This window comes from Papio anubis, chromosome 9, assembly GCF_008728515.1.
Source record: "Papio anubis isolate 15944 chromosome 9, Panubis1.0, whole genome shotgun sequence".
NCBI lineage: Eukaryota > Metazoa > Chordata > Mammalia > Primates > Cercopithecidae > Papio > Papio anubis.
In genome coordinates this window covers 118,927,967-118,945,868 of record NC_044984.1, presented here as the reverse complement: position 1 = coordinate 118,945,868, position 17,902 = coordinate 118,927,967, and the positions used below count along the sequence as shown (strand labels likewise).

Below are 17,902 nucleotides of genomic sequence, written 5' to 3'. Positions count from 1 at the left end.
ACATGTTTTCTTTTCTCTTGTGCAAATATCTAAGTGTTGGGTTGCTAGGTCACGTGGTAAATGTGTTATTTTAGTTTACAAGAAACCACCAGCTGTTTTCTAAAGTGGCTGTCCCATTTTGCATGCCCACCTGCAGTGGATGAGAGTTCCAGTTGCTCCACATCCTTGCCAGCACTTGCTACTGTCAATCTTTTAATGTTAGCCATTCCAGGAGACCCTAATGCACTTTCGATTACGTTTTTCAGCTTTTGCTGCCTTTTGGGCAAAGCTGTGGTTCTGTGTTTTGATTTTATGTGTTCGGCCAGCTGGTGGGATCTCCTGGATGGTGGGAGATAATCACGTCTGCCAGCGCTAGCTTTGTCTTTTCCTTTCTAGTCTTTATGCTGCTGACTGACTGCTTCTCTTCCAATTGCAGTGGTTGAGACCACAGTGCAGCGCTGGATAGCACCAGTTGGGGTTTTTGGGGTTAGTTAGCTGTGAGTGTTGTTCTTTTTTTGTTTTGTTTTGTTTTTTTGTCTTTTTTTTTTGAGGCAGAGTCTTGCTGTGTCGCCCAGGCTGGAGTGCAGTGGTGCCATCTCAACTCACTGCAACCTCTGTCTCCTGGGTTCAAGCGATTCTCCTGCTTCAGCCTCCCAAGTAGCTGGGATTACAGGCATGCACCACCATGTCTAGCTACTTTTTGTATTTTTTTTTTTTTAGTAGAGATGGGGTTTTGCCATGTTGGCCAGGCTGTTCTTGAACTCCTGACCTCAGGTCATCCCCTTGCCTTGGCCTCCCAAAGTGCTAGGATTAGTGAGTGTTGTTCTCTTTTTTTTGAGTCGGAGTTTCGCTCTTGTTGCCCAGGCTGGAGTGCAATGGCGTGATCCTGGCTCAGCGCAACCTCCGCCTCCCAGGTTCAAGTGATTCTTCTGCCTCAGCCTCCTGAGTAGCTGGAATTATAGGCATGTGCCATCACGCCCAGCTAATTTTGTATTTTTAGTAGAGACGGGGTTTCTCTGTGTTGGCCAGGCTGGTCTCAAACTCCTGACCTCGGGTAATCGGCCTCCCAAAGTGCTGGGATTACAGGCATGAGCCACCATGCCTGGCGGTGTTGTTCTTAACACTCATCTTACAGATGAGGAAACTGAGGCTCTGACAGGTCAGGTGACTTCCATTCCGACGAGAAATGAAACTCATGACTCCGAGTCGCATGCCCTTCCCCTCCTTCAGGCTGGGAGTCGCCAGCTCCGTTTGTTGCAGTGATGTGTTTGCTAGTCCAGAGGGTCATGCCAAGAATTGGTGGCTGGTTGGGGCCAGGACCACCCGTCTTTTTCCTGGAGTTTCCTCTGCTGGCGAGATGAGGGTGTGGCAGCGACGCTGTGCCTTCCGGGTCACGCACTGTGCTTGGGCACTGGGCGCTGTGAGTGTCAGGCGTTGGCTCTGCCCAGGGTCTTCCTTGCTCAATCCTGTTGTCTTGGGCAAAACCACACCTGCCTTCCGGGGAGCTATTTTGGGGCAAGGGAGGAGCATGACACATGGAAGCCCAGGAATGGGCTGGGATGAAAGAGGGGGCCTCCTTCTCCTTTTTCCTTGCCTGAGGGGTGTCAGCTAAGATGACTTTTCGGGGAAGGAGGCCCGTAAATTAAATAAGCAATCCCGTAAATAAATAAGTAATGAAGTTAGCGGGGTGCCTAATTACATCAGATTCATCATTGTGGATGGATGCCTGCCCGATCATTGTACTTGTTTTTAATCTTCGGCTCTGACATGTGTCTTATAGTCATCCCCACCCCAGCTGGAGGGAGGAGGTGGAGAGGTGTGCTGTAGGGGCTCCCAGAGAGCCTTGGTGGTGGTGGTGGTGGTGGGGGGGGGCAGGGGGTGGTCTCTGGAGGGAGGAGGTGGGGAGGCGTGCTGTAGGGGCTCCCAGAGAGCCTTGGTGGTGGTGGTGGTGGTGGTACGGGGGTCGGGGGGGGGGCGGTCCCTGGAGGGTTATTTCCCCAGTCTGCCTGTTTATGGCAGTCATGGAAGGGATGACGAGGTCTTTTCGGCAGTGAAACCTCAGGAGGCCTCGGGCCATCCTGATTCAGCAAATCCCTCAACAGGCCACGCTGAAGGGTAGATGACCAACCCGGTGCCCCGCACAGATGCGGCCACGGCACACACAGCACCCCCTAGAGGGCGAGGCGGGGAGGATGCGGGCCAGGGCAGACAACCTGAGTGCAAAGTCCCAGAGATCCAGGTGGACCCGTCTTTACGCTGCCGTTGGGTTTATATACCTACTGGAGCTTCGAAGTGGGAGGACCTGATGGCAGTGACAGCAACAGTCCTAACAGGGTTTGTGATCGTCATTGTGTCACACTTTACATGTTATAATTTATTTAATTGACTGGGCGCGGTGGCTTACGTCTCTAATCCCAGCACTTTGGAAGGCTGAGGCAGGAGGATCATCTGAGGTCAGGAGTTCGAGACCAGCCTAGCCAACATGGTGAAACCCCGTCTCTAATAAAAACAGAAGAATTAGCCAGGCGTGGTGGCGGGCGCCTGTAATCCCAACTACTGGGGAGAATTGTTTGAACCCAGGAGGCAGAGACTGCAGTGAGCTGAGACCGTGCCACTGCACTCTAGCCTGGGCAACAGAGCAAGACTCCACCTCAAAAAAAAAAAAAAAAAATAGGGCCGGGCGCAGTGGCTCGGGCCTGTAATCCTAGCACTTTGGGAGGCTGAGGCGGGCGGATCACAAGGTCAGGAGATAGAGACCATCCTGACTAACACAGTGAAACCCTGTCTCTACTAAAAAAAAATACAAAAAATTAGCCGGGTGTGGTGGAGGGCGCCTGTAGTCCCAGCTACTCAGGAGGCTGAGGCAGGAGAATGGCATGAAACCAGGAGGTGGAGCTTGCAGTAAGCCGAGATTGTGCCACTGCACTCCAGCCTGGGCGACAGAGCGAGACTGCGTCTCAAAATAAATAAATAAATAAAATAAAAATAAATAAAGTAATTATTTCATCACCTAAAAGCTCTTGTAAAGTAGGGGTTATCATCATCGCCTCTTTACATATGAGGAAACTGAGGCACAGAGAGGTTCCGCGTCTTGCCCGAGGTCACACAGCCAGTGAACTTTGCACTCAGGTCGTCTGCCCCAGCCGGCGTCCTTCCCGCCTCGCTATCCAGGGCACGCCGTGTGCGCTGTGGCCACGTCTGTGCGTGGCGCCGTGTTTGCCATCTACCCTTCAGCGTGGCCTGTTGAGGGATTTGCTGAATCAGGATGGCCCGAGGCCTCCTGAGGTTCCACTGCTGAAAAGATCTCGTCATCTCTTCCACGACTGCCATAAACAGATGCCATTCTGAACCGTAAAATAAAATCGTGTTTCACTAATGACAAAGCAAGCCCATTTGCTGAAATTAAAATAGCTTCTTTCCAGATCTTCTCTTTCTCTTTCAGGGGCCCTGATTGGCTGGCTCTTGGGAGACTCTCTGTCCTGCCTGTGATAATGGTCCTTAGACCCATAGTACAGATGGAGAAACTGAGGCTCGGGGAGGTGGAGGGGCATGAGTGAGACTACACAGCTGGGAGGTGGTGGAGCTAGTGTTCTAGCTGTGTCTTACTGCCTGGTTTGGGGAACGGGGGCCACCTCGTGTCCCTGATGTGGAGGGGGCTGCCTGTCCTGTCCGAGAAGTGCAGGGAGCTGTGTGCACCCCAGGCTGGCTTTGCTGGGGTCCTTGCCGTGGCTGACTGGTTAGCGTCCTGTCTGTCCGGTGGGGAGAAGAGACCAGCTCTGCCCCACCCTCATGGTTGCTCCTCAGGACCTGAGCATGTGCCGGGCGTGGACAGAGGATGGGGGTGGCTGGGGGCAGTCTTGTCCTCGTTTGCTGTCCACGCAGCCCCAGGGTGCCCAGCCAGAGCCCACACCTGTTCCCTCCGTGGTGCCTCTCCATATCTCCAGACTCCAGGTCCTGTATGAGGCAGTGGGGCCTGAACCCTTGGGATGTCTGGGCCGCCCCCGGGGGCCCAGGGAGGGAACACCCTTTGCTTTCCATGGTGTACTTGTGCAGCCAGACAGGGCCTGCGTTTCTGGGCCGTGGCTTGGATGGGAGTGGGAGTTCGCACATTCTCCTGGTGCTGACTTCAGGGTTGTGGGGTTTGGGGCTCTCCCTGCCCCTACTGTAACCTGGGGTGGAGAGAGGAGTTGAGGACAGACCCACATGAAAAATTGTGTGTGTCCATGGTGTTCCTGCAGGTTGGAACAATCCAGAGAGGCTGCCTGGAGGAGCTGGAACACTCACATTGAATAATAAGCAGCCCATCTTGGAGGGACTAATGTGTGTACATGCTTCATACGGGACTAATGTGTGTACATGCTTCATACGGGACTAATGTGTGTACATGCTTCATACGGGACCTGGCACAGAGCAAATACCGTATTTACTTAAAAGCTAACATTTCCTGATCCTTTTCTTGCCTTAGTGCTGTGTGTGAGTTGCCAGTATTATTATTATTAACATTAACTACAATTTCTAACATGCACCCCATACATATACGCATGTACTCTTTGCAGCAGCCTTAGAAGGTAGGTGCTATTATGATCAGCCCTGTTTTCTAGGTAAGGGGGCTGAGGGCAAAGAGAGGTTAAGGGACTTGCTGAAGGTCGCCCAGCTGGCAGAGCTAGGATGTGAACCCAGAACGCCTGACCCCAAGGCAGCTGCTTTTCATCGTGTGGATAGTGCAGTTGCCACCTGCAACCCTCCCTCTGCCCTGTGGGTACGCCAGTCACTGCCGCAGCCAGACTGGATCTCTTGGCAGGGCCACGCCAGCTGTGGGACAGCCTCCATGTGCCACGTAGGGCCCTCAGGCATGAGCAGCTGCTCTGGGCAGTGTGGGATGGTCAGGACGTGGGACATCTGCTTCCTGCCTCCCTGCAGCCAGATTGGTGTCCCCACGGCCTCCTCTGGGTCGGGGGGATGGCAAACACAGCAAACAAGATGCGGGGCTTTGCCTTGTGGATCACACAGGCTGATGGGGAGATGGGCAGTGCCGAAAAACAAACAGGATTTTGCAAGGCAAGAAAATGCTGCCTGTGAAATAATACAGGGTGGGGAGGTAGGGGTGACTTCAGTTTCGGGGAACTCATTTTAGGTGAGAATTCCAGGGTAGCTTCTGAGGAGGTGACATCTGAGCTGGGCCCTGGACAATAAAGAGGCACCCGCTATGTGAAAGGAAGGGGGTGAGGGAACAGCAGGCGCAAAGGCCCTCCGGCCACCATGTTTCGGGCATGCTGATTGGGGCTCTGTGCCTCAGTTTCCCACTCTAATGGCTGGAGCAGAGCAGGGGGTCCCCAGGAGGGCTTCCCTGGATCTGAGACTGTTCTGCAGACCTCTGGGGGTGGGCTGTTTTTCACATTTAAGGCAGAAGTCAAGTTTAATGACTTTTGCCTTTCCCTTTTGTTTTTTTGCTCCACAGTTAATTTACATGTATTTACATGGTTTTAATTTACATGTATTGGGCACGTGGCATGTTCCGGACTCACGTAGGTCACTGGGATGAGAACGGTTTAGAAGTTGGACATTGCCTGTGCCTTTGAGTTTAGTATCCAGAGGGAGAGTGTCAGTTACACAAGCAAGTGCTGTCGCGGGTGGTGAGGGTTGTGAGGACGAGGTTCAGGCATTCACCTGGGTGAAGCAAGAGCTGAATTAGTCTTCCATCAGGCCAGGTGTCCAGGGGCGAGTCATTCAAGGGGAGACATGGGGGTGATTAATTAGGAGCAGTTAGTTAGGGCTCCTGAGTTGTGGCAGAGACACACTCCAGTCCAGTTAGGCCATGATGGGGAGTTGATGGGTCCTCAGAGTGGCCAGGGTAGGACATGTTCAGGCATGGCTGGATCCAGGTGTTCAGACAATGCCTCTGGGAGCTGGCTTTGCCTCAGCTGTGCCACCTTCCATGCGGGCCTTGTTCTCAGACAGGATCATGCCACCAGCCCAGCCCAGCCAGCCAAAGAGAAGGAGAGTCACCTGGCATCCCAGGAGGGATACTCCTTTCTCTTGTTTGAGTGAGGTCTTCAACATTTGTTCCACTGTTTACAACAGCAAGAGGAGGTGGCCAAAGTAGGGATAAGGGGATGTCCCAAACTCAGACACAGGGAGGAAAGGAGTGAGTCAGTGCAGGTCAAAAGGGAGGGGTGGGGATTGTGGCTAACTGGCATGCTAGATATTTTGATGGTTTTCCAAGAGAAGCTGGAAATCTGGATTTTATAAAGAATGGCCCAGTTTTTAAAAATCATTGTATCGGCCAGAACAAGTTTTCTTCATGGCCACAACTGGCTGTCACCATTTTATAGCCTCTTCTTAGCAGTGACTTGTAAAGTATTTTGTCCCCACTGTGATCTGGGTAGAATGTCCCATGGGCTGTCCCGGAAGGTCCCAAGTCTTGAGAAGTCATGTCTGACACCATTGGAGATGCCATTTCTGAAAGTCAAGGCCCACGGCCACAGCAGTTCTCAGAGAACAATACCATGTCTCCAGTGGGGCCTGACGTTCTTGGAGACAGTATAGTCTAGTGGTTAGTGTCATAGACTCGGGTTTCACACTCACTGGGTTCAAATACCGACATTGCCACTTCCTAGCCCCGTTCCCTTGGGCAAGTCACTTCACTGCTCTCTGCCTCAGTTTCCCAGTATGTATTAATGGAATGGGTATAACAGCACCCCATAGGATTGTTGTAGGGCAAGCTCGTCCAACCTGCGGCTCAGGACGGTTTTAAATGCAGCCCAACACAAATTTGTAAACTTTCTTAAAGCATGAGATTGTTTTTTGAATTTGTTTAAGTTCATCAGCTATCATTAATGTTAGTGTTATGTGTGATCCAAGACAGTTCTTTTAGTGTGGCCCATTGAAGCCAAAAGACTGGACACCCCAGTTGTAAGGCACAGTGGAGGCCCCGTGAAGCCCACTGACCCTGGCACATTGAGAGCTTGGGTGATGCCGGCCGGTGCGATGTGTCCTTCCCGGATTGGGTCCCTGGGATCCAGCGGCTGGCCTGGAGCATTCCTGGGCACTCCTCTTTGCTGTGCCGCTGCCTCTGCTGCCGGGGTGTGGGTTCCCAGGAGCCCCTGAACAGGCAGCCACCTGCCCCCTGCCCCCAGCCGTCCTTGCCAGTTGCCGGGTGCCCGTGGTATCTATCCTGGCGTGCCGGATGGTGTTGCAGTTGGAAGTGAGTCTTGAGTGAGCAATTAACTCTGCCAGCTGCCAGCTCACAGCTGCTGTGGGTGGGGGCGGCCCCTTTTAAAAATAAAAACAACATGCAGAAAAACAGCCCTGGAGTCCCGTTGGCTTCCCTTAGCCAGCGTGGTCAGGGCTTCATTTTGATGCTTTTGTGGAGAAGAATCCCGGGCCTGGATGGGGAAATAGGATGCATTTTGGTCTAGGGAGTGTCTTTATTTGGGGACAGAGGTGATGGCCTGTGTCTGGCCTCGCCATCCACAAGGCAGGCCCCTTTCCTCAAGCCGCCCACAAGTGGCTGGCTCGTGGATGCCTGCCACAGGGAAGGGGATTTGGGTTCCTCGGGGTTAGTTTTTAGCAGACTCAGGCGGGGAGAGGGTGGCGGTGGGAACTCTCAGGTCTGTTTCCAGCTCTGTGGGCTGTATGGGGGCCCTGGGGCCATCCTGGAGATCCCCAGAGCTCTCCTCTGCAGCTTCCAGCCAGTTTTCTGGAACTAGCGGGAAAGGAGAGGGGCACCAAAGGTGTTTCTGGGCATGCGATTGCTGCCACTTTGAGGTCGTGGCTTTGGTAGTGGGTTGAGTTGTGGCCCATGAAACGTAGGTCCACTTGGAAACCGTGAATATGACCTTGGCCTTATTTGGACCACAGGTCTTCGCAGATGTAACTAAGGTAAGGGTCTGGAGATGAGGTCATCCTGGAATAGGATGGGCCCTCAATCCAATGACAAGTGTTCTAAGACACACAGCGGAGAAGGTCACGTGAAGACGGAAGGAACACCAGGGGCCACTGGGAACTGGAAGACACAGAGAAGGCTCCCCCTGCAGAGTCTTTGGAGGGCGTGTGGCCCTGGTGACACTTTGAGCTTGGACTTCTGGCCTCCAGAACTGTGAGAGGATAGGCCGCTGGTTTCAGCCACCCAATTTGTAATAATTTGTTATAGCAGCCACAGGAAACGAATGCAGTTGTGAATTTTATTTTAGTCACTCGTATATTTAAAAATTAAAATGTAAAATGTGACTTTGTCTTGTTCACTACCATATTTCCAGTGCTCAGCACATACAGTAGGGGCTCAGCAGATGCTTCTAGAATGCCTGATAGCTCCAGGCCTGGGTGAGGAACTCCTACCAGCTGGGAGTTGGATGCGGCTTTCAGGAAGTCGGTAAACTGGGCTGGAGTGGCGTGCATTCAACAACACCATCTTTTAATTAATTTATTTATTTGAGACGGAGCCTCGCTCTGTCGCCCAGGCTGGAGTGCAGTGGCATGATCTTGGCTCACTGCAGCCTCTGCCTCCCGATTCAAGCGATTCTCTTACCTCAGCCTCCTGAATAGCTGGGATTAGGGGCATGCGCCACCATGCCTGACTGAATTTTGTATTTTTAGTAGAGAAGGGCTTTTGCCGTGTTAGCCAGGCTGGTCTTGAGCTTCTGGCCTCAAGCGATCCACGGCACCCAGCCTATTTATTTTTAATTGAGGTGAACTTCACATCACATATAATTTGCCATTTTAATGTGAACAGTTCATGAGTTTTTAGTGCAATCACAGTGTTGTACACCCACCCCCTCTATCCAGAAAATGTCCTCATCACCCCAAAAGGAAGTCTGTACCGGTGGGGTCACTCCACGTTGCCGCCTCCCCGCAGCCCCTGGCAGCCACCAGTCTGCCTTCTGCCTCTGTGGACTTACCTATTTTGGGTATTTCTCATGGACGGAATCATACGCTGTGGGTTTTGGCTTCTTTCATTCCGCACAATGTGTTTGAGGTTGATCCGTGTTGAATGGTGTCAGTCCTTCATTCCTTTATATGGCGGAATTCCATTGTGTGGCATACATCAATAGAACCATTTGATATCTAGGTGGCTTTTCAGATGAGGAAACTGAGGCTGCCCAGGTCACGGAGCCCTGGTGCCCGGGATTGAGGAGGTGCAGATAGGCAGACGTGTCTGGCTCATGATGCTCTCTCTTTCTCCTGCCCCCACCCTGCTCTACTCGTATCTCTGTGCCTGGCCAGGAAGCAGCAGTGCGTGGGGAGGAAGCGAGTGGGGGGTCTCTTCCAGCTGGAGCTGGATGCTGAACTGTAGCTGCGGCTGTGGGTCTGAATCTGGCCCCCAGAGTTCTGGCCCCCACTTCCCCCCTGCGCCCTGCACATGTAGTTCCTGTTGACCTGGGTCCCGAGAGAGGCAGCAGGCAGGAGCTCCCCCGTTCGCCAGCCGAGCCTTCTGATGCCTCAAGAGGCTGGGGGCCTTGCCTGGGGCCACTCAGCTTAAGGTCCCCCTGCCCCTTTTCAGACCCCCTTTGGCCCACCGCCCCGGCCCCTGTGGCCTGCGGTGAATCATATTCTAGGGGGTCTTTACCGGTCTTTCCCACGGTCAAAGCTCTGCTCAGCAGACGGGCTCCAGGAAGTGGCCTGTCGGCAGATTTTGGCCAGGGGATGCTTTTTCAAAGTATGGAGGGGTGGTCGCCGTTGGAGGCTTGCGTGATAGGGAGTTCTCCTGCTGAGCAGATAACCAAACGCCGGCTTATTCTGAATACGAGCTTGGTTTTGGCCACAGGCTCTGTCTGGGGGTTGCTGCCTGTGGCTGTTTCTGGTGTTTGATGATTTGTGGTCTTCATTAAGTCACTCAACAAACGACTTGCTGCCCAGCATCTGGCGGGGAAGACACAGGAAGCAGAACGAGTGGCCCTGAAGAGACACGGCCCAGTGTCAAACCTGCCCATAGCACACGGTCGCTCTGAGGGGGTGGGAGGAGTTACTGCAGATTCCAGGGCCAGCCTTTGGCAAAGGTCTGGATGCAGGTCTGTGTCCAAAACAAACAAAAACGAACAAAAGGAGGTGGTGAGGCCTGACTCGGCTGCTCTCAGGCACCGCTTCCTGGTGGTGTTTGCATGGGGCCAGTTTGGCCGCTCCTGGGTTTCGTGGTTCCGCCTGGTCTCGGCGATGATCTGGGTGGGAAGACGGTGCTGGATCTTTGGGCTACAAATATGCCCATGCCTTCCTGTGCCTCAGTTTCCCTACCTATAAAAGAAGGCTTAAGAGTAGCCGAATCCCACCTTTGGCTTTGGGGCAGGTCTCTGGAAAACCCCCAGGGGTGTTTCCTGGGGAAGTCTGGAGGGCCAGCTGTTCACGGGAGACATATGGCTTCCAGGGGCCTCCGCAGCCACCACGCTCATCCCCTCGTGGCCAGTCTGGGCCCCCCGTCGGTCCAGTGGCCACGGGCCCGTGTCACAGGCAAATCTGGTGCTAAAACCCTTCTGTGACTCCTTGTGGCTGAATTACCATGTGGATGACGGAGACAAGGCAGGCTTGCCCAGTTCAAGTCCCAGCTCAGCTACTAGCTGTTGACCTTGGGCAAGTCCCTTACCTTCTCTGGGCCTGCCTCCTGCTCCGTCTGTGTGTGGCGGCTCAGGGGCATACCTGCCTTTGCCGCGGTGGTGTGAGGCCAGCTGGTGAACCAGGGGACCCGCTTAGCACAGTGCTGGGCACACAGTCAAAGCTGCTGGGCTCTGTGTGCGTGGCCACTGTTATTGTTATTAATATTATTACTCTCAAGATGCTCCTGAGAGGACAAAGGATGACAGTGTTATTGTTGGAGTCGAAGGCCAGGCCCAGAGTCCATCTGACCACTTCCCTCCACTCCTATTAGCTCCCTGACCTCATCGTCATACTCTCCCCGCCTCGCCCCTGCACCCTGGCCATGCCAGCCTCTTCTCTGCTTTGACAACACACCGCGCGTGGTCCAGCCTCCAGACTTTCACATCTGCCATGCTCCTGCCAGGGGTGCCTTCCCCGTGTCTGCACCCCGGGACCCTTGTCATCATTTGGGCTGCTGTCCAGGGACACATTCTTAGGCCCAACTCTTGGCTGCTAGGGGCAGGGAAGTGAATCTGGAGACCCTCGTGGAGCCTCCTCTGCCTCCTGGGAGCTCCAGCAGCTTCCCCTGGCACCTCATCTCTGCTTTCCAGAGCGCTTGGAGAAGCAGAGCTCAGCCTGCCCCTTCTACGGATGGAAAGTTGACACCCAGAGAAGCTCAGACTTGTCTCTGAGTCACACAGCTAATTGCAGCCAAGGTTCAGACTCCTGGCTGACTACCAAGCCATCGTTGTTGGCCTGTGTGTATGTGTATTATTTGGCCATGTCTTCTTTTCTAGGCCTGTCACCGAGATGACCCTAGATCAGAATGCCAGTGTGAGGGGGTCAAGCTTTCTTTTCCTAGGATTAAAAAGGACAGAAATATTTGCAAGGGAGAGCTTGCCCCTCTGGCCATCTGGCCCTCAGGACGGAGGACGGGGGAGGGATGGGCCGAGGCCTGGGTTCCGAGCCGGTTCTGAGCCGGTCCCGAGCCAGGCCTCAGCCAGGGCGCCAGAGCCGCGCGCAGGGTGGAGGTGCAGGTGCGGCCCGAGGCTGGACAGTCCAGGCTGGGAGGAAGCGGGTTAAAGGGGGAGAAGCGGGGCTGGAGCTCGCTTTCGCCTGCCAGCGAGCGAAGAGTGAAGAGGTTTTTCTAGCCGAGCTATAAAAAGGCCTCACAGTGTTTCAGCTCCCGAGTGTCGGCTGGAAGCCCGCCAGGGTTACCATGGCGATGAGGAATTATTACTTACTGCCAAGGCTGGGAGAAAAAGCTCGTACTTTTGGCTTCCAAACAAGAGGAGTGGACTTATGTAATTCTCTGTGTTTATAGGCCCGGAGTGGCAGAGGCGAGAACGGACCGCTGGAGGCCCGACGTCTCGTTCGCGTCCCAGCCGTGGGGTCAGGCGGCCCCGCTCTTGTCGCTGGTGGTCCTTGGCCTGCCCGGGTTTGGGGGGCATCGGGCTGGAAGCCTGGGGGGCCTGGCCTGGCCCCGCAGGGCCTCCCGGGCCGGGATGGGAGCTGTAGTCTCGCGGGAAGGTGAGGCCGCCCTCTGGGGCCGCCCCTCTGCGGGTGTCATCCTGGGGGAAGGATGGGTCTGATGTTGGCTGCGGTGTGCCTCCTGGAAGCCGGCAGCACAGCCTGTGTGTGTGGACTCCGCTGGCCCGCTGGCTGGCACTTTTTCTTTTTCTTTTTCTTTTTTTTTTCTTGTGGGAGAGTTACTTCAAGTTGTGTTTGGAGCTGACGTGAGCGAGGTTGGTCATGTGCTCGGGTAAGAGAAGTCGCCAGGCTTGGTGTGCGCAGGGGAGGCACCGTGTGGCCGGGTCACTCTGGCCGGGGGAGGTGGGCACAGACTGGGGTGGAGGGCTGTGGCCTGCAGGCTCTGTGCAGGGGGCGCTAGTTGGGGGCCGAGGAATTCATCTGGAAAGAGCCCCCGTTCTGTCGCTGGAGGTGGTGGCCAGGGCTGGGGGCCGAGTGGCTGCAGGTCAGCCAGCGGGGGCGGCCGGACCCTCCCCTGGCAGCACAGTGTTGTCGGCCCTGAGCTCAGCGGGATGGTGGGCAGGGCTGTCTTATCGGACAAAGTTGCTGCAGGCACAGAAAAGAGCGCTCCGAGGCGCTGGCCCGGCCGGCTGGGGAGAGGCTTCTTGGCCAGCCCGCGTGGGAGGGGACCTGGGGGGGCACCAGGCTCCTCTCCCGGAGCCTCGGTGCACATCCGGCGTCCCTGCTGGGGAGCATGGCGAGCCTTGGGGACTCAGGGGGCTTCTGTTCCGGAGTTGACTTCAGGAGGGTGTGTGATGGTGGGTGCTCCCGAGGCTCTGCCCTGGGGCGCCGGGGTGGGCTCAGGCAGGGGAGAGCCAGGTGCAGGCAGCGCTGCAGCCCGGCCCCGGCGCCCGGCTCCCCACCGAGGTGGCGCTTGGCTCGGTGCCCGTGTCTGGTTTGAAATCAGCGCCACCGGCCCAGGCTTGCCCAGGGACTTGGCAGTGAGCAGCCGGGATAAACACTGGAAAGTTGGAAGGGCTTCCCGAGCTCACAAGGAGCCTTTAGTTGCAAGCTGGGGGAATGAGGGAGCGATTTGTCCCGAGGTCTGGGTGCGCTGCGGCCGCAGGGAGGTGGCGGGAATGGCTCCTGGGGACCTCTGAGCCCAGGCTGGGGAGGGGAGAGGGCTGGGTTTCCAGGCAGTGTTGCTCCTTTGCCACAGACCTGGGTTTGAGTCCTGGTTCCGTCCTTTCTGTGCTGTGTGACCTTGGGCATGTCGCCTCCCCTTTGCAGACCTCAATTTCCTCGTCTGTAAAATGGGGCAACAGTGGGGTCTACACAAGCATGAGACTGACGGGAGAAGGAGCTGCAGTTTTGGGGGAAACTCAGTGCAGACTGCCTGGGTTCCTGTCCTGGTTGGATGCTTCCTGGCTGTGTGACCTTGGGCAAGTAACTTACTGTCTCTGAGCCTCAGTTTTCCCATCTGGCAAATGGATGTTGCATCTTTCCCCACCTCATAGGCTGTATGGCTTAAGGGAGTGAATGAAACCTGCCTTCTGGTTCATAATAGGCTCACAGTCGATAATTCACTGGCGCTGAAGTTGTTTTCTCGATGCTAACAACACACGCACCTGGTCTGGGGGCGGGGGCGGCCCCGGGATTGCGGCATCTCAGGGCGATGGTGTTTATGAAGTTGTAGTGGCCGGATTGAGGTTCCAGTGCCAGCTCGACCCCTCAAGGATGGTGTGACCTTGGGCAAGTCCTGGAATCCCACCGAGCCTCAGTTTCCTTGTCCCTTACCACAGTGGTAGCACTGCAGCCTGCCAGTATGTCTTGGGAGAGCCTGAGAGAAGCCTGAAGGGGTCCGCGCAGTGCTGGCCTGGGTGGGCCTCCGTAATTGTAACCACAAGGTTGGATTTATGTTCGAGTTCCGTCCAGTTTTCTTTTGTTCTCTGCAGAGAGCTCTCCTGTTTGATAGAAACCCGGGCCCAGATAATGGGAGGTAGGCCGGGTGGGTGCTTCCCAGGCTCTGCCTTTGTTTGGGGTCCCCAGGTCTCCCCCCATGCCTGCCTGTTCTGCCCCATCTCCCACTCAGCCTGAGCCCCTCCGTGCCAGCCCTGGGCCAGGCAACTCCCACGGTGGTATGGCCTGGGGCTGGGGCGGGAGGGCTAGTTCTCCTGCGGAAGGTGGCAGCTGTCCTGTGTTTGTAAGTGACACCGGATGCTGGGCCAGTGACTGGCTCAGGGCCTCCGCTCTTGGGCCAGCAGGAGCCAGCGGGAGTTCCCTGGGTGTCCAGGCCCCCCATGCCAGCTGCCTGTTGTCTCATTGTCGTGGAGCCTCTCCTGGGACCTCAAGAGTGGCCTCTGAAGGGGGGGGTGGTCATACGTGTCCCCTTGTCACCCCCAAGGCCTTGGTGTCCACTTGGGTTGGCCACAGAGCTGTGTTGTGGCTGCCCCTGACCTTTGCCAGAGTCCTCAGGGACTCGATTTTCCTACCCAGTGGAGAAGAGTCCTGGGTAAGGAAGGTTCAGAACAGAAGTCAGCACAGGGCCTTTGTGACGAGGCAGCTCGGCATGGACCGGTTGTGATCACTGGAGTCTGCACGTGTGATAAGAACACATAGAACTAAATACATGCACACTCACACTCACATGCACACACACATATGCACATACCCGCACGTATACTCACACGCACACTCGCGAACATGCACACCATACACACAGAGTCACACGAACATGCGCACGCATACACACACGCTCGCGAACATGCACACGCATACTCACATGCACACTCACATACGCACACTCACACTCGCACACACACACCCATACTCTCATGCAGACACCCACACAGATACACGCGCACATGCACACGCACACACACACACACACAAGTGAGTGCATTGGACACTGCTGCGGATCTGCATATGGCTGGCTGTATCCATGCTGCCTTCCCGGTTATGATACGGATGATGAATTGTCGTTGTCTCAGGATGTTATTTTTGGGGGAGGCTGGGTGAAGGGCACACAGGATCCTGGGATCTTGAGATTCTTTTTTTTTTCTCCTTTTTTGAAACTGAGTCTCACTCCATCACCCAGTCTGGAGTGCAGTGCAGTGGTGTGATCTCAGCTCACTGCAACCTCTGCCTCCTGGGTTCAAGCGATTCTCCTGTCACAGCCTCCCAAGTTGTTGGGACTATAGGCACATGCCACCAAGCCCAGCTAATGTTTGTATTTTTGGTAGAGGACTCCCCCATGAAGCTGGCCTGTAACTGAGCTTGGTCTCTTGGACATCCCAGGGGGTCCAGGCGGGGTTTGCTTTGTGCCTGAGGATCACAGAGGGCTCCAGAGCATCCCAGGCTGAGGGACAGGTGGTGCCTGCAGGGCCTGTGGGGGCCCCATGACTGAACTGCTGTAAGGGTGTTCCTGTCATCACAGTGGCGTGGTAGAGGCTTGTGTCCCATGGGCATCAGTCATAGCTTAGGGTCTGGAGGGACGGGGTGGAATAGGGTGTGGGGGCATCTAGCCTCATGAGCCTCTTTACTGTTCTTTGGGGCCCCTGATCATGAGCCTGCCTCAGGACCTTTGCACTGACTATAACCTCTTTTTTTTGAGACAGAGTCTTACTCTTTCCCCTAGGCTGGACTGCAGAGCTGTGGCCACCTTTCTTTCAGGTTCAAGTGATTCTCCTGCCTCAGCCTCCCGAGTAGCTGGGACTACAGGCGTGCACCACCATGCCTAATTTTTGTATTTTGAGTAGAGACAGGGTTTTGCCATGTTGGCCAGGCTGGTCTTGGACTCCTGACCTCAAGTGATCCACCCACCTCGGCCTCCCAAAGTGCTGGGATTACAGGCCTGCGCCACCACACCCAGCCTGGCTGTAACCTCTTCTGGGAACACCCTTTCCTGAGACCTTCAGCCTCCCTGATTTAGGCCTCTGCTAATGGTGCCTCCTGAGAGAGGCCTGATGTCAGGTTGTGACTCCCTGTGACACCTTCACTGCTCCGTGTAACACCATCGCCACCGGGTTCTGCTGTCTGTCTGTCACCCCGTCCCCACCTTATTTTAGTCTATTTGGACCGGGTGGCTCACAAGCAAGAGAACTTTACTGCTCACAGTTTTGGAGGCTGAACGCCCGAGACCCAGAGGCTGGCGGATTTGGTGTCACATGGGAGGAGGGCCCGTTCCCTGGTTCATAGGTGGTGGCTTCTCCCAGGCAGAGGGCACGGTGGCTTTCTAGGGGCACCAATCCCACTCGTGACAGCTCGTCACCTCCCAGAGGCCCCGTGCTCTGACATTGTCCCATGATGATTAGGTCTCAACATACAGATTTTGGGGGGACATAGACATTCACACTCCAGCACCCCTCCATCCAGGATTTTGTTCACCTTGGTCACTTCTGTGTCCCCAGCACTGGGTATGTAGCAGGCACTTAGGAGACAGTTGTGTCTGACTCAGTGTCCCCCACGGGGCCTCAGCCTGTCCCCTCCCCATAAATGGGGCCTCTCTGGGGAAGGAGGCCCTGCATTTTGGGGACGATTTGGAAAACCGGGAAAAGTTCTCACGCTTTTTCTCTGACTGCCCCTGGGGTACCCACCAAGCATCCCAAGAGAGCCTACCCCTCCTAGATACGGCCATGAGAAGGAACCCAGGGGTGCCGTAGGCACGGGGAGTGGGGGAGGGGTGCCGACAGCCTCAGCCTTGTGTGCTGAGGACCAAGGCGAGGTGAGCATTCCACATACCTTAGTTCACTGTGTCCTTCCCATAGCCTTGTAAAGTGGGCAGAGTCACCCTCTCCAGATAAGGCACAGAGAGGGTAGGCAGCTTGCTCAAAGACACACAGCTGCAGACCTGCAGTATTACCAAGTGAATGGCATTTCCAAGGCAGTTGCTTCTTTGCTCAGGGTCATGCTTAGCATGCTAAGGGGATCCCCCTCTCTCATCGCCAGAAGTCCCTCATACTATTCCTGTCTTCCGAGGCGGTCCTGTTTTCTGGGCATCTGGCTCAGAACTGGGAGGGTCCCATTTCCCAGGCTGAGAGAATGCCTCATTTAGCCCAGAGCAGAGGCCCAGAGATGCCCACACTTCTGAAGGTTGGGGGGTTGGTTTCCAGTGTGGCTTAGAAGTTAGAGGGCAGGAGGGGCACCCCAGAGTGGAGGAACCGCCCCCTTCCTCCGGAGTCGTTCATTTGCATGACAATGAGCCCTTTGTTCCTGGGGCCAGCCTCCTTCCCAGGGCAGTAACATCATTCCTGGCCTGTGATGTCATAATGGGCCCTTTCTGTGGCTGGGGTCAGAGGCTGGGTGGGCAGCTGTGTGGGTCGGGCCAGGCCTGCTAATAACCAGGGAGGTGGTGATTGCCAGGGACCCATGTGCCAAGCTGTCTCCTTCCAGGGTCTCGTTGAATCTTCCCGAGAGAGCAGCGGGAGGTGGGATTTGCTTCCCTGTTGACACTGGAGCAAGCTGAGGCTCCAGGAAGCCCTCCCTGGCCCCACCGTTTGTCTGGTCCCCCCTGATGAGTTGCTTCAAGCCTCTCATTGGCCTGTGGAGTGGGGGTGACTCACTGCCAGCTTGGCCCTTAGCTGAGAGGCGTGGGCGTGAGAGTCCCTTGTTTCCTGTAAACGGGAGGGAGGCCCATGCCCAGCGGCTACTGTGTTGGGGCCACTCGGAAAGCCAGGTTCAAACCTTGTCCCCACTTTGTCCCCTGGGCATCAGCTGAACTCCCTGTGCCTCCGTTTCCTCCTCTGCTTCATGGGGTTCCGCTGGGGCTTGGACTCAGAGCTAGGCAGGGAGTGAGTTTTCAGGAAAAGGGCAATGTCAGAGAAGGCGGGGGCTGGTGGAGTGGGGTGAGTGGTGATCCCCCCAGGAAGTAGGTCCATGTCCTGGTAACCCA

The 17,902-nt window shown here is 55.5% G+C and overlaps 1 protein-coding gene and 1 long non-coding RNA gene across 33 annotated transcripts in view; one reads left to right on the top strand and one right to left on the bottom strand.

The window, feature by feature from the left end:
- The window catches only part of NCOR2 (nuclear receptor corepressor 2), a 238,508-nt gene that overhangs the window by 37,734 nt on the left and 182,872 nt on the right, over nt 1-17,902 (top strand). For 3 of the 32 annotated variants that reach the window (XM_031650917.1, XM_031650916.1, XM_031650915.1), the window contains exon 1: nt 8,632-12,072. The exons of 27 other annotated variants lie outside the window; for them this stretch is intronic. The gene's annotated coding sequence lies outside the window, so the exon portion shown is untranslated. 2 more of the 32 variants (XM_031650891.1, XM_031650889.1) reach the window with 2 other exon arrangements.
- LOC116268951 lies at nt 14,523-17,064 on the bottom strand. Its single transcript, XR_004176239.1, has 3 exons — nt 16,973-17,064; nt 16,753-16,861; nt 14,523-14,606 (listed from the first exon to the last, which is right to left on the bottom strand). It is a non-coding gene; the product is annotated as an uncharacterized LOC116268951 (long non-coding RNA).